This window comes from Carassius gibelio, chromosome B3 (assembly GCF_023724105.1).
Source record: "Carassius gibelio isolate Cgi1373 ecotype wild population from Czech Republic chromosome B3, carGib1.2-hapl.c, whole genome shotgun sequence".
Lineage (NCBI taxonomy): Eukaryota > Metazoa > Chordata > Actinopteri > Cypriniformes > Cyprinidae > Carassius > Carassius gibelio.
In genome coordinates, this window is record NC_068398.1 from 19,085,384 (window position 1) to 19,102,277 (window position 16,894).

The 16,894-nt window shown below is 37.7% G+C and overlaps 1 protein-coding gene across 1 annotated transcript in view; it reads left to right on the forward strand.

Annotated features, from left to right (window-relative positions):
- Positions 1-16,894, forward strand: part of LOC127951751 (protein phosphatase 1 regulatory subunit 29) — a 90,469-nt gene that overhangs the window by 25,427 nt on the left and 48,148 nt on the right. The window lies entirely within an intron of this gene.

Here is a 16,894-nt window from a genome sequence, read left to right on the forward strand (position 1 = left end):
TACTGCAGTCCGCTCAATGGCAGCGAGAGGCTTTTAATGAGTCTGGACCACTGGAGCTCAGCTGTGACCCTCTTTACCCCCTCAGTCCTATAATGAAGGCCATCATTACAGCACAAGTCCACAAATCACACACTGTGCTTTCTCGTTTCCTTCATAACAAATACTTGCAGAAAAAATATAGTATGTGTAAATAGAGCCTGTTATAGGACTAAAGTCTACTACCAAAGAAGTTCCATTTCTGGCATGTTTTTATATTTCCTAAGGATTTTTTAATTAAACTTTGTTGATAAAGGAAATAATGAAATGATTAAGAACTTATGAACAATAGTTCTGAACAATAAAACCATCAACACGATCTTGAGACAATTTTTGTTGTTGTTGTGGGGAAGGGATAGCAGGAAGTAGTTTTTTTTTTTTTTATATGCTTCATGGGCATGACAAATATTTTGTATTTTTATATTAATAAAGAATTTCCAGCTTACCCTCTTGCAATGAACATTGGGAAAAGAAATTAGAGAGTTGTTGAAAAGGAAAGATAAAAATGGATAAATACTCAGGACCCTACCAGTTTTTTATTATATTATAGTATAGTATAGTATAGTATAGTATAGTATATTATATTATATTATATTAGAAATTAAGGTTAAAATGTGTCAAATTTGCTGAATAAATGTGGCATGGACACAATTAAACTTTATCTTTGGTTCACTTCATTAACTAACTAATTAATAACTCTAAAATGTATTTTTCAAATGTTTAAAATAATTTTTTATGCATAATTTGTTCAGTTTGTCGAGGTTAAATTAAGGTTAAAGGTAATTAATTTACATTATAATTTACAGTAATTAATTTACTAGTAATTTACATTATGTTCTTGTATATATATATATATATATATATATATATATATTATTATTATTATTATTATTATTATTATTATTATTATTATTATTTATTTATTTATTTATTTATTTATTTATTTATTTTTATTATTATTACTTTATTCATTGACTTTATTCATTTTCTTTCCTTTTGAATAAGTCTGTTACCATTTACCATAATAAATTAAGAAAAAGTTTGTTGACAGCACAAAGCAACTGAAAGAGAGACAGAGAGATAAGGTTGTGTGATTCGTGTGTAGATGGTGTGTGTGTTTGGAGGCACAGGTTACCTTCTATGTTTAGTAAGAAGCCGCGAGGGCTCATCTGCTGATTTTCCCTCTGGCTTCATCACCGCAGGGAGAAAAGTCATATTGCGTGAGGTGTCTCTCCTTGCCCGGCCCCTGAGAGGTGAATGTGTGTATGTATGTGTGAAATGGCTATTCTGTAATGACTGCTGTGGCACTCTGTTGACAGTAAAGGTCGGTCATGTGGAGCACATTAAGCCAGGACCTTTAGGGAAGGCACACAAACACAATGAGTGAGAATGAAAGTGTATGTGTGGTTCTGTGTGTCATGTGAGTAGCGACTACACTATTGAGAAGAACATAATGGCTGCCTCTCCACCCACAGTGATTAACACAGGAACTCTGTTATTACTGCCTGACAACAGTGCTTAAGTGTACTGTTTCCACCCATGCCCTGCCCTGCCCTGCCCTGCCCTGCCCTACTCACATCGACAAGAGCTGGAGCTCTGCCGTTACAGGGCCACAGCTGGAGATAAATTAAATAAATTTATGCATTTAGCTGACGCTTTTATCCAAAGTGCGTTCAGGCTAATAATTTTTATCTATCATGTGTCCCCAACCTTGCACTTGATAACACAGTGCTCTACCAATTGAGCTACAGGAACACTGTAAAGATATGGGTTACCATCAGGGGGGATTCACAATGATTAGTGCACTTTCTTTACACATGCATTATTTTGGGGGGTTGGTAAGATGTTTTTGATAGAAGTTCAGTTGATAGTTTTCATGTGACGTCATACCCTTATGGGAACTCCCACCTGGAAGGCAAAACCAAGCTTTGCTTCACTGTCCAACAGTTAAGTATTAAGTAGTAATGTAGTAGAATGCTGATATTAAAAGGTAAACACAACATTGATGGTGTATATTTTGTACAGGCAAGCAGATGAAGCCAGAGTAAATGCAAAGTTTCACGTATTTCCCATAGAAAACCATTAAAAGGAAAACACTGTACCATTAAGCTGATTGCTTTCATATTCCGGCCTCATCTGCTTGCCTATGTAAACTATGCATCATAAATATGGTGATTACTGAATTTGATCTTTTAATATCACTGTTTGAAATATATTAAGGCATTTTAAGTGTTTTTATAACATTTCATCGCACTGTTTAATGATTGAAATATTGCTACGGGTGCTTAATATGGATTGCAAATGGCCAAAACTTGCATTTTGTTCTCATACCCTTGTTTTATTCTTTTGAGAGGTGATCTAAATATTTTCGGCTGTGAAACAGATGGAAAACTGACAGGCTTGTCTTGCAGTTCTATGGATGTTTTTCCCACCAGGTCTTCGAGCCGGTCATGTGACTGAAATCTATAAATAAGTCCGATCAAAAATGTAGTAAAAACTATTGTCAAATATTACTATAATTTAAACAGTTTTTTATGTTAAAGGGGTCAAATGATGTGATTTGATGTGAAAGTTTTCCTTTCTCTTTTGGAGTGTTTCAAGCTGTTTGTGAATAGATGAGATCCCTAAAGTTGCAAAGACTAAAGTCTCACACCCAAAGAGATATTCTTTATAAAAGTTTAGACTCAACAACATCCTCCCAAAACACCTTGTTTAAACACGCCCCCACATGTCTACCTCACTGTGTGGAAAGATTTGCATAAAGCCATCCAAATGTTCACGTAAAGAAAGAAAGGAGTAACTTTGATTCTCGCTGTTGACGTCAGTGCCATGTCTTGGAGACACGGATTCGTTGTGAAAACTAAAATACTTTATTTGCCCTCCAAAAGAGGACACAACTAGAAATCAGTGGTTAAGTTGGATTTATAACACTGTTCCAGAACAGTTCAAACCAAATATTCAGATGTGCGCAACGCATTTTATGGAGGACTGTTTCCTGATCCTGGAAGAGAGGACTACAGTGCTGTCTGTTTTGACTCACAGACTGTAAGTACATTTACATATTTAAAGGATTTGTCTCTGATGATTTGAGCAGTGTAGAGTAGCGCATTCGGCCAATCACAATGCACTGGATAGCTGGCCAATCAGAGCACACCTCGCTTTTCAGACTGATGAGCTTTGTAAAAAACGATGAGTTTCAGAAGGCGGGGCATAGAGGAGAAACAGTAATGTACAGTATGTGGAAAATAATGTGTTTTTTTTTTTAACCTTCACATTTCATAACACCATTACACTACATCATATGACCCCTTTAATATATTTTAAAATGCAATTTATTCCTGTGTTGGCAAAACCACATTTTCAACAGCCATTACTCCAATATTGTTTGGTGAATATAAAGGAAAATGGAAATAAAATGCATTTATTTGAAATTGAAATATTTTGTAATATTATAAATGCCTTTTACTGCTAAATAAAAGTTTTATTTTCCAGTTTGTTTTTGCAAAAGGCAGAAGGAAAGTAGAAAGAAAGCACCGTTGCATCTGTAAGAAATAACAAAAAAGGGAGTTTCATAGCTGAAGAAATCTTTTTTTTTAAATATAAATTGGTTGAACAAATAGTTCACTGACTCACTCACAAGACAGTCACTTGATTTGCTCATAAATGAATCAGTGTTTTTGAACAAACTGGTTAAATGATTCACTAACTCGGTCTTCATCACTTTTTGACTCTGTATGATGAACCCGCAGAAAAGTCAGAGCGTTTTTATTCAACTTAAGGATCCAATCGAACTGTTGTATAAAATACAATAATAATTTATATGGAAAAGAGGCCTGTTTGGCTTGAAAAGAATAATGATATAATGTAAATGCATTCAGGGCAGTATTATTTCAGCACAAGTAGTACTTTATTAAACTGGTTAATAATGGTTGGTGCGTGAATAAAACTTTTTCCACTGAACTAAATGAGGCAGCCATCAATGTAGTGAATTTGACCCTCTGTGTTTCTCTTTGTCTGTAAATCTCTCTATGAACTGTTCAAATCGTTTGGCTGAGCGCAATGAGTTTTTAAGAGGATTTTGATGTCGGACAGCGGGACTATATTATTTATTCAAGAGGCTATATGCTTGCGCACAGATGAGTCATTTAAATGTGGACATGGGCATCATTTGTGATGCTGTCTCTCACTGAGGGGTTAATGGAGGACGCCGCGTATGGCGAGATTGTGACGGCTAAACCGTATAGTGTCTCTATCGTTGACCTTATTATAGGAACATTATGGTGCACTTTGACCATCTCTAATATTTTAATGGGTTTGATCCTTCTGCTCTCGGTAAAGCCTGAGTGTTTGTCTGAAAGGTCTAATTTCAGAGGAAATATTCAGTCCAACCTCCTGTAAAATAATTGAGAAGTCAGTCAGCAGCTCTGGCTGCAGAACAATCTATTGTATTGCACCGTCAGAGACACATTTTAAATGAATCTGTCTCGTTCATGACTGACAGTTAATTCTTTAATTACACAATGCTTTCGAAGCAACAATCAACATCATTCTGGGAAGTCGCTATGGTTGGATGGGGCCTGACAAGAAAATAAATAAAAATGCTGTGCAACTTGCATTGTGTTGGTTTTTAGTCAAATCACTTTCTTTTTTATAAGATGTACTTAAAGATTTCTAGAGGAAGGATGATTTGAGTCATTCTGTGCTCTCTCTTAAGAGACAAAAGACAGCAATTGAGAGTTCTAATGAAAGTATTGATCAGAGGCCCGTCTCAAGCTATTGAGGTTGGTTGGAAGGAGTTTGTTTAGTACATAGTTGCAGCTCTTGGTTTTTTGTTTCAGAGCATCTTAATGGCTCTATATTGTGTAGTCATGTTGAACACAGGCCCATGGTTCTCTGCTGATATCATGAAAGCCGTCCAAACTGGATTTGAAAAGATTGGATTTATATGTTCACACTGCTCAGATCTAATCTATAATCTAATCTATAATCTATGTCACATGCAAAAGAATAATTGGATTTGGGCCACCACTAGACTGAATCCAACCTAATAATGGAGAAGATAGAGTCCATTTTGCTAGCTAGAGCCATTTGGATGTGAGAGAATATAACTTTCTTACAGAATGAGAAGTGCTTTCACTTCACTCACATAGAAGCAGTCACAGTCAGACTGTCAATGTGGGGCCGTCTGTGGCTATTTGACATGTGTGTCCAGGCCCGTCACAACAAGGCAGGCAAACCAAGCAATTGCTTGGGGCCCCGAGCTGACCTGGGGCCCCAAGACAACGACTGGTTAAGAATAAAATGCAACGACACTGTGTGAGCGCCCCTTTGATCGTCAATGCAGTAACATGTAATGACACTGTTATTGGGATCCCCCTCAAGGGGGCCCCTCTCAGTTGTCGCTGACAGCAGCAGGCCAACCAAGTGATCTCTGCTTTTTTTTTTTCGAACGGAAGGAATATGGTTACTGTAATATGTTTTTTTTTAACGGGATAAGGAAAACGCAGATCAGAAATCGCAGACTGCAAGGAGTCAGCAGTGTTTTGATTTGAGGGCTCAGGCAAACATAAAGAGAACGTCGTAGCGTGTTTCGATTGCAAGAATCGCGGAATCCAGTCATAAAAACGGAATTTACAGTTTAACGCAGAATGACACGTAATTTGCCAAATTTTGAATGAATGAATTAAAAATAGGTCATTGCACTTACATCAAACCACGATACGGAAGACGCACTGAAGCGCGCGTGACGCTCGCGGTGATTTCAGTCTCGCGTCTGATGTCTCACTAAATAAGGATGTGAACACATGAACAACATCTACAGAACTGCTCTTAACAAAAACTTTAGTTTGCTTAATTTTCAATAATTAAAAGATAAATTAATGTTTGGTGTTTAATGTGCATCTCAGAAAATGCTTTATTTAAAAACCCACCTGAATGGCACTTAAATGCACTTAATTCATCTGTCAACTTTATTGTCATTGTATAAAGTACAAGTACAGACAGAGAAACAATTATTAATAATTAAATGTTTTTTTTTTATGTATGCATTGCATTCTATGCATTTTAAAAAAAAAAAATCTAAAAAAGGAAACTTTTAACGCACCCCTGAGCTGGTAATAGTGACCTCTTTCAATATGCTAACAGTGAAATGGTAAAACGTACTTCACAGGTAATTTCAGATTTTTGTTTCAATTATTTCCCACCCAGCTACACCATCAACTTCATCCTCAGCATCAACAGATGCATCACTTCTCAGTGCTGATTTTTCCGCTATAAAGCACAAAGTACCAAAAGCTCTATAATTATAGCTGATATCCTGCACAGCCCAGAGTTTAAACTAAGTTTGTGCTGTAAACTTTTTTTAATTTATATAAAGTGCGGGTGAACTTAAACTGTATGGCTATGCTGTGGTTCCTGTAGGCTTTGCGTGTGTGTGTGTGTGTGTGTGGGGGGGGGGGGGGGTGTTGTCGGGGGGCCTCTATGTCCATTTTGCTTGGGGCCCCCAAATTCCTTCAAACGGCCCTGTGTGTGTCTGAGATAGATTGTACCCAGAGAATTTTATCCATAATGGCCAACCGGTCACTCAGAAATGAGCTGTGAATACTGAAGGCGAGACTCTCGAGTCTGCTCTCTCATAGAAGACATATAAGTTTTGAACAAGTCAGATGTAGGGTTGGGAAGTGAGAAACCATTCTTCCGTTAACAGTTCTCACACATGCATTAGTTCACAGTCTATAATGCATTTATTTGCAGAGATTCTTGCACTAATTATTTTGCAGAGCTGCAATAGTGAAACTGAATTAACAGCGCGAAAAAGATATTGCCTCGTGTAGTTCAGTTGCCGAACAAATTAGTTTAGTGAATCAAAAAATATGCAGCGCAGCTACTCGTTTCTAGTTCTTTTAACAAAATAAAACAAAAACACAAGTCATCAGTGTAGTTACTAACTGGCAGTTAATTTGACAATTAGGGTATCTTGCAAAATTGACAACTTATCAGAAACATTCATCAAAAACCACTGTTTTAATGGGTGTTGATGGAGCTTTTTTATGTCATAGCTACTTTTTTGTTCATGTTTAGTTTTGTGGGCTTACTCTCTTGTAACTGTGTAGTCCAGTAATAGTCTTGTCTGACTGCCATTCTTCCTGTAAAGCCCCTTTCACACTGCATGCTGGATCCAGGAAATTGGCGGAACTAATGCCATGTCGTAGTGATGACGCACGTTATTGTGCAACTTTTTTACCAGGTGTTTTGTAGGAAGATCAATGTTCGCGACAAAAAAATATGTGCAAACTGTAATGAAGCAGAGATCAGTTAGTCCCTCTCTCTCCGCGCTGATGCTGAGATCGTTCGCCAGCTTCAGTGAAAGTATAACGTGCCTAGCGTTTTCGACTCATACATTACACGTCACGCCTTGATGACACGTGTCGTTATAGGACCTTTACGGGTTGTGTGTGAATGCACGTACATATCCCGGGTAATCACTGGCACACTTTCACACTGAAAGTGCAAAATCTAGTGACCCGGGAACAATTGCTGGGACACATTACCTGTGTATTTTCCGGAATTTCTGTAAGAAAAGGGCTTAAGTGTGAGTGAGCGGTGATTTATCTGGTGTTGCTGTCCGTGTGATGTCTGTAAAGCAGACCTTGTTGAACCCTGATGTCACGCTATGGTGAGATAAACGCACAAAGAAGTTGAACATGAATGCAAATAGTCTTTACGTAAACCAACCAAAGGATAAATCCAGGACAGAACAGAGAGGAGACACATGTAGGGACAAAGTAGATCGGACCAGAGAACACAGGACTGAACACAACTATATACTGAAGACAATAAAGACAATTAAAGACACACACCTGAAGTAAATGACTGGATCACAGAACACATGAGGGAAAAAAAAAACACAACAAAAGTCCAAAGGGGTGGGACAGCTCAGTCTATGTGGTGTTATTTACTGTAGCTAGTTACGGCCAATTATTGGATTGCATATATGTTGCCTTTAAAAGACTGTATAACTGTATACACACATTTTTCAATAATCATTTTACATTGATTTATTTCAATGGACTAAGAAGCTATTGTTATTAGCGGTGGAGGCCGTTTAGTGAACTGCAGTCAGCAACTTATGTAACGTACAAAATACTGAACATGATTCATAGCCCTGATGTAGGATCCTCATTGCAAATATATGTTTTCGCTTTTTGCTTAGAAGTAAACAGAAGTTGCAAATAACTTAACAGGGATATACTGTTAATGAACATCCTGACACAGTGCTTTCCTCTCAGTAACAAAATAAACACAGCAAAAATGACAGCAGTGAGAAAGGAGCAGTTAAGAAAACATCTGATCAAAGTGATGTGGATATATTTGCCAATAACTCTGCAATTCACCAGCATTGTGTCGACAGATGAGGTAATTCAAACTGCACTGCTAGGATAGTTTGATTTTAAAATAAATTTGAGATTAAATACATATGGAAATACAGCTATGTTAGACTATAGTTTTAATTACACCCCTTTTTTTTTGCAGGACAGTACAGAATAAACATACATTTTATGTGAGAGGTTCTACGGAGCATGTATAAATGTCACATTTTCCCAAAAATATTAAGCAGCCCAACTGTTTTCAACATTGATAATAATGAGAAATGTTTCTTAAGCATCAAATCAGGATATTATAATGGTTTCTGAAGGATCACGTGGCACTGAAGACGTAGTGGCTGAAAATTTATCAAAGGAAATGTCTCCACTTTGCCATCATAGGGATACAGAAATAAAGCCTCTTCTTCGGCATAATGGTTCCATGAAGAACCTTCAACATACATGGAACCTTTTCATTCGACTAAGACACTTTGTTTAAAAACATTCAAACCTTTTACAGCCCCCAAATTTTGAATTGTGCTGTATATATTTATTAAAAGTAGAAACAAAAATAATTGTTAAATTCTTCATCTCTTTTCTGATTCCTCAAACCTCTCAGATCGTTGTGGATGTGTGGTACTTTGATTCATGTGCATCTCAATCCACTCCATCCAGAGCTGTCTCTCTGTGTCGACACATAAGATTAATCCGAGGCTTTGGTTTGAGCTACAAAGAGCTGTCAGAAGAATAACAGTAATTCTTTATCCAGACATGTGTACCTATGGTTCTGTGTTATTCTGGAATCTACAAGCAGATGGCCTTGCATCTAAGAAAGATTTTTTGTTTCTTGGTGGGGGGAGGCACAAGGCTCAGTGATGAAACGACTAGTGGAAATCTCTCCCGAGAGTTTGTACGGATCGCATATCAGTGTGACAGACAGAGTAAACAGCAGTTTCAGCTGTGATTGATGCTGTTGTGAAAGATGTTAGACCTACTGATACACATGTTGTAGATTGCAGGGCCAAAAGTGACTGAACAGGCGCTTATAGACACTTATTTTGTAAAATCAACAAGTCCTTAGAGACCCGATGGCAAGTAAAGTGCACGAACACGCACACATCTTCTGAGGTGCGTCTAAACTGTGCTGTTCACACTCTCAGCCGTTCCACATGGAAAGTGACAGGCTTGCAAGGAGGGAGGGCTTTGTAATTGAATCGAAATGACAGATCGCTGGAGAAGCGAAGGTCGAAAGGACCCAAAAGCCTGTGTAAGGTTCTGGAGTAAATGAATGTGAGAGGAGAGGTTTGAAAGGCTGTGTCAGTGTTTGGGATTGACAGCGGTATTTACTAGCCGGTGTGTCTGTGAAATTGCCCTGTACACACAATAACAGACAAGAACAGATCGAATGCTGTCATATGAATGAGCAACCAAAGTCAATCCTCTTCTCTTGATAGCCTCGTGTAATAGCTGTAGCCATAGTGACAGATAATGATAGTAAATCTCAAGACTTTGAATTGCATCTTTTTTTTTTAAGCTTTCTAGCATTTGATCCTCTTTGGTCACGAGGTAGTAACTTGAATATAGAATGCATTTGTCACTTTTACATAACTGAATTGTGTATAAATGTTAACTCCAAACAGGACTGACAACCATATTGTACTGCTATATGGGCATAGCCGAAAACAGTAACTGCACTTTCTTGTAATGGAGTACATAATGAACACTTTATGCATGCAGTGCTATGAAAAGCTGTCTGCCATTGTTGCTGATCCAGAGCCTGTGCTTTAAAAATAGCCATGTGTTTACTCAGCCCCACAGGCCAGCATTCTCCATTAGCGGCTGATTTACACACGAGAACTGCTTATTCTCTCCAAACATATATTTAATGAGTTCAGCATCGCTTGCCAGATTGGCAGAATGGGAGCCAGCCCTTTTAACTGCTTGATGCATAGCAATAACATTTAAGTCATAGAAAGTTGGGACAGTACATTTGTTTTAAAGGTGCATTCAGAATTTGTCTAATTTGATCATAGTAGTACTTTTGACTACTCTTTAAGATTGCATGAGCCAGATCTATTTCATATTCTCTGTAACCCTCTTCTCACCAGACCCTTTCGCTTGCTGAATTAATTCATTGTGACTTGACTGTGAATAGTGTGTTTCTATTGGTGTTGACTGTGTGTGATGTTTCATCCACAACACTAGGTGTCATTCCGGTTTGGCCGCCAAATCAGCACAACATGTACAAAAATGATTAAATGCATCTTTAATCAGGCGACCAATAGCTTATAATTTAAGGCAAGCGTTGTTGCTGGTTAGAGACTTTAGACACACGTAGCAATATAATATACAGTATATATAAATTAAATGAAACATTCTCTCTCCAGTGAGCATTTATAGGACTAAAAGATGTATCATTTTGGTTGTATATTTTCCAGATTAGCAATGAATGTATTAAATGCATATATCAGGTTAAAACATAAACTACCTGTAAAAGCTTATGACCACCAGAGCAATGAATGTTATATATTTTAAATTGCATTTCATTAGTGGAATATCAAAGCTAAATTTTCAGCAGTAGTTACTCCAGTCTTCAGTGTCACATGATCCTTCAGAAATCATCAGAATTAGCTGATTAGCTGCTCAAGAAACATTTGTTATCATTACCAATGTTGAAAACAGTCGTTTAATATTTTTGTTTAAATGTTTTTCTCGTTCAATGCGATTTTCAATCTTTAATTTTATGTTCTTACATGTCATACACCATACACCATCTACAATCCGCACCATACTTCTTACAGTACATGTCGAAAGAAACTCAAGGCAAACTGCTTTAAAAGTGACAGAATCTGCTCTCGGTATGAGATGATCTCTGATGTTGGAGCCGGAGAGAGTCAGGTGAGTTGAGCTCTTATTGAGCACTCTGAAATGACAGAGTTGTAGTCGCACGCTGAGACTGATCTTGAGGTGAGAGCACTTGTGCGATGTGGGGACACAGACAGTCTTTCCATAGCTGAGGTGGTAATTAATATCAGGGTCTGGGGAGTGTGTTCTGGTGTTTCATTAAGAGCTCCAAACTCTGTCGTGATTACTGGCTGCCCTCTCTGAATGAAGGTCCCTTTATGAAGTGATGGACCAGAGAGCTTTTCTGCTTATTAATGGAGAGCATCTGAGATCTGTATTGAGCTGCTGTTTCTGAGAGCACTGCACAGGGGAGCATTTGTGCAGTCCCTGTAGCTCTCATGAAACAGCACGACCTCACCGCTCCACAAACTACTTTATTAGGCAAACCTGGGCTGACTAATGGTTTCAGTGGACCTGTGGACCCCTGAGTCTAAACACAAGTGGGCTGATGAGTCAGTCAATGTAGAAAACTGACTTTATAACGCAAGCTGTGGACAAGAGAATTGGTACGTGACATACTTCACTGAGATAGTATGTATTTAGCATAGTAAAGATATTAATTCGGATTAATTCACATGTCATTCAATCACTCTGATTCACATGATGTCAATCAAATGTTAGTTCTCTTGCACATAATGTGCACCAGTGGCGATAATTTAAAAGATTCGTGGCTATGAATCATAAAGTGAACTCTGCCCTTTTCACACTCGCTTTTACAATGATGCATGACATCAAACAGCGTGAGTCATACAGTACGAAACTCTGCTTTAACGTAACCTCACACTTACTGTGATTCAAAGCATATACTGAATGTGTTATTATTTGGATAGTATGATCATTATGTACAGTGATTTCTGTTTGAAGAAAGGCATGAGACACACAGGAGGATATAAAGAGTCCAGTGAGATGGTCTATAAAGATTAAGCAGATGCCCGTTTTCAGTGCAAAGACACTTATCACCTAATGAACACCAGAAGCGTGTGGTGTGTCGTGACTGCATCTGTCCCACTATAATGAATGATGAATGCCACCGAATTAAAACGACACCGACTTGCAGACTGAAAACACGAGAAATTAATTAGCCCCTTTTGCGAAGTCTGTTGCAGTAAATAATTAATAAACATTGATCTGAACACCAGGGATGCGCTGCATTCAGAATTGAATCAGAACGCTTTTTAAATTCCAAGTCAATTCCAAAATTTGTATTGAGGTTGAGGCAACAAACAGGATGCACAATTACAATAAAGTAGAATTCAAAATCTCAGTAAACAAATCTCAATCTCAACTGAGATTTAAAGACAATTATATTACTGCAGTAAGTGGAATTTCTGAAAACACACACAAACGTATGAATTTTATTTTATTTATTTTATTTTTAGTGCTTTCTCTTTAAAAAAAACTATAATTATTCTGCATTGGTGCAATGATTTTTTTTTAAATATTTATTCTGCATATAGTGATTTTTTTTCTTCTAATCGTACATAGGGCCTCACAAATAGACTATGAGCAAGAGAATAATAACCTAAAAGAACCCTGCTGAATCCTATAAAATCTGAACAGGTTTGCCAAGTCATACCTTTCCAACTAAGAAGATTTAAATAGGGATCTCATTACCCTGTGCATCGTCTGATTCATGCAGCACATAGCCACACATTTGCACACACAGGCTTTCCAGGTCATGGTACACCTCCACGTCCTCTGTCTTTCTGCGTATCCACAAATACTCTCAGCTGTCAGCTAATTTACAATGCTTTATGCTGCAGAAATGTATACAGTAGTCAACACATGCAGTTTGTTCATCTCAGAACATCACAGTTGTGTGAGGCGGTTGTGTTGTGGTTATGTTGTGCGAACTGAGAATGCTTAGATATTTGAATGTACATTTTCCCCCATGCCCTCATTAAAGAAGAATAAGACTGATTTCATGAGACTTGAGAGAGAGCAGGGAGAAGGAGATAAAAGACAGAGATGGAAGATAAAGTGAGCCACAAGCAGCCATAAACAGCTTGACAAAGCATGAAATATGCATCCCAGATGAACGCAGACATCCTAAGGCATGAACTTCAGTACCCTCTCATCTTCAGCACATTTCCACGAGCGGGTTCGGTGTGTGTGTTTTTTCCCCCCTCGTTCTTTTTGGCTGAGTGAATTCTGCATTGTTTTTCAGTTGTTTCTGGATTATTATGTGCGCGCTGATCTGATTATTGCAAAGATAGGTCAGCTTACATAATGGCACAGCTCGCTAGATATAAAAGAACTTTTCCTCCACGTATCACATGCTCAACATACAGAATACATCAGACACATCCGTATTTCCAGTCTGATGCGACAGATAGAAAGTGTAGCATTTGATGTGAATAATCTTTGAAAACCAGACGTCGATGGTCACAACAGAAACACTTAATGCATCGGGAGACGTAAAGCTGATTCTCTTTCTGCGAGATCTTTCTTTTTCTCTCTTTCTGTCATGTGATATCTCTGCCATGTTCTTGCAGGCAGATGCATGCGCGAGACCCCCTACCGATCTCTTAACACACAACCTCCAGATCACTAAATTTCCATCATTTCCCAACTATTCATCCTATCTGTCTTTATGGCTTTTGAAGAAATAACTCAATTTCTGTATATTGACATGTTAGTGATGGAAATAAGGCTGATACAGGCTCACGTTCGGTTGTGTATTCTTTCCGTCTTTGTCGCTTTTGCTTTTTCTTACAATCCTTTTCAAGTGTTTATCATCTAAAGCAATATTTCCCAGCCTTTTTAAACGTATTTACTCCTGGAGCGCCTTTAGTGAGGTCTATGGACTCCAATCTTGAAATATATTGCTGTAAACACAAACTATACTAGCCTTTTCATTAATAGTGGCTATTATTCTGCTTTCAAGCAATCAATATTTTTGGCGAAAAACAAACTCGCAAAGCCACTTTCTCGCGCTCTTTAATGAGACAGCTGATCTTATTTGTCTGAGCGTTCACCTTCATTTTGACATTTCTGGGGAGAAACCATGCAGAAAACATTTCTCAGAGAAAGACCTAAAGGCGAATTTATCTCTACATCCAATACAAATGGCATATTTAACAAAAGTCATTTGCAGTTTTTGTAAATACCATTGAAATGTGAAATGTCACACAGGAGCGATTACATTGTCATTTGTATAATTTTTTTTTTTACATAAACATAAAACGAAATGCATACTGCTTTGGGAAGAGTGGTTATAGATTGGTCTGGTGATCAAAACTTTTAGGCATAAATACTGACTCCTTAAGTTGCACCTCAAGGACTTTGTGGAAAAGCATGCACTATAACCTTTGTAAAAGAGAAGTGTGCTTAATTGTATTGAATGTGCACGTTTTTATTAAACTGCGCTTATTATTCCACCGTGGTTATGTTTTTAACTTTCCTGTGTGTAACTGATGTGCTAAATTGCAGTTTCATTATTACAAATCTGTAATAATCGACAATATATATATATATATATATATATATATATATATATATATATATATATATATATATATACAACATATAGGACAAGTTTCAATAGAAATTACAATAAAGTATACTTTAGTATACCATAAATGCTTTTTTTAGTACATTTGGCAGGGCGCTTTAACCATATTTCAAAGGCAATATTAATAATTATGAAATACATATGAAAATGTCCTACTTACAGCAAATGGGTCAAAAAAAAATTTTTTAGATGATTGCGTTAATATAAATTTAAACAAACTATAATGGATTTCCATTTAATTTCAGTTAAAATGCAATTAAATGTACAGAAAATTACATTCAGTTTCCACTTACACTGTTTTAATGTTTACTATTTCTAAAACAAGCACTCTTTTTAAAACTATTATGAAGTTTACGTCTTTTTCACAAGGGCAGGTCAAAAGTTTGCTTGGCCCTCACTTTTTTTCTGAAATAGGGAAACAGCCTCATCCTGATCCTGTTCGGTCCAGCTTCTTACAGAGGTGCAGGGCAAATGCAACCATAACAGGACAAACATGACCTGATGACCATCAGCTCAGTCATACAGTCAGATTAGCTTCTCTAGGAACAACAGCACAGCCGCAGGGAACTCACTACGACAACACGAGAGATGGACCTTACGCAAGGGCCAGAGACCTGAAAACAGGAAATTCACTCTGATGTCACTCTAACCAGCTTTGAGCTCATGCACACACACACACACACACACACACACAAACAAAACAACGCACTGCAGTCTAGGGACTCTTGCTAGTTCAAGTCATACATACCTAATTAAAACAAGGAGGCAGCCAATTAGGCAAGAGACCTGATGACAGAATTAGCATTTCAAAGAGAAGAGGAACGAGGGGACGAAAGTGAGGGAGAAGAAAAGATAAAAAGGTCGAAAGAAGGAAGCAAAGAAAACAAATATTGGGCGAGAGGTATAAATGGGGTTTAGACAGCACAGCAGACGTCTAGTATGACTTCCTCGTTGCTCTGATCCTGTGTCTCATGCGGTGCAGAACCCAGCAGGGTCTTAGCACCATTATTTAAAAAGAGTGCTCAATACGCTCCACTTCTGAAGGGCGGAGGACGGCCGCTTCTCCAGCCGCATACTAAAACATCAGTTCACAGAGACGCACTTGAGAGGCTGATGCTGCGAAGGTTTGAAATGAAGCGAGAGCTCCCTGAGATTTCTGAGGCAGAAAATTAAACAGATGGCAAAAACACAAACAGAGGGCCTGTCTTTTTCCCAGCTGTTTTCTCTTTCTTGTTAGTGGAACTGTTTTTCTCTGTGAAATCATATTATCTTTCATTTAGGATCTGTACAGTCTTTTCTTCCTCTTTATCAGTGTCTATATTGTTGTGTAGCTCCTTCTGCTGAATTAAAAGTGTTGGCTCTTTTTCTCACGGAAGAAGAATACTAGTGTCAGACCTGTTTGGAGTGCTAATTCACTCTCGCAGATATGCAGGGCTGGATTTGGAGAGCAAGTTCAAAGTCAAAGTCAACTTTACTGTCATTTTTAGCACATGGCAATGGATAAAAAAAGGAAACCGCTTCTTTACATGGGACACTCATAGATAATACAGACAATAAAACAACAATGTGCACAGAGTAAAACAGAACTGACAATGAGTAGGCAATGTATAAATTGTAGCAGCAGTTGTATATTAGTCATTAGGGAATATATATATATACATATAGTTATTACTGTTATTAAGTTAATATAATATATAAAGTTTTGCATTTAAGTAATGCAATAGAAAATTGTACTTTTGAATAAGGTTTTAGATTAGAAGGTCAACCTTAGGGTGTGTTTACACTCATAGTTTGGTCTCATCTTGTGACATCACATCCTATTTTGTTTTGTATAGATGCCTTTGGTCTGTGTTGCAATCATATTTTGGTCAAACAGCACCAGAGTTTATGTGGAAGAGGCTGACTTTTTCAGGGGTTCTCAGTCCACTTGTTTGTTGCCCTCCAGGTTCGGTTACCAGCATTCACACTTACTCAAAACGAACTGCACTAACAGAGCAACCACACCAGGGTTCATTTTAATTTAACCAAACCTGTGTCTGTAGTAATGTACTGCTGCTTTCTGACTGCATGGAACCGT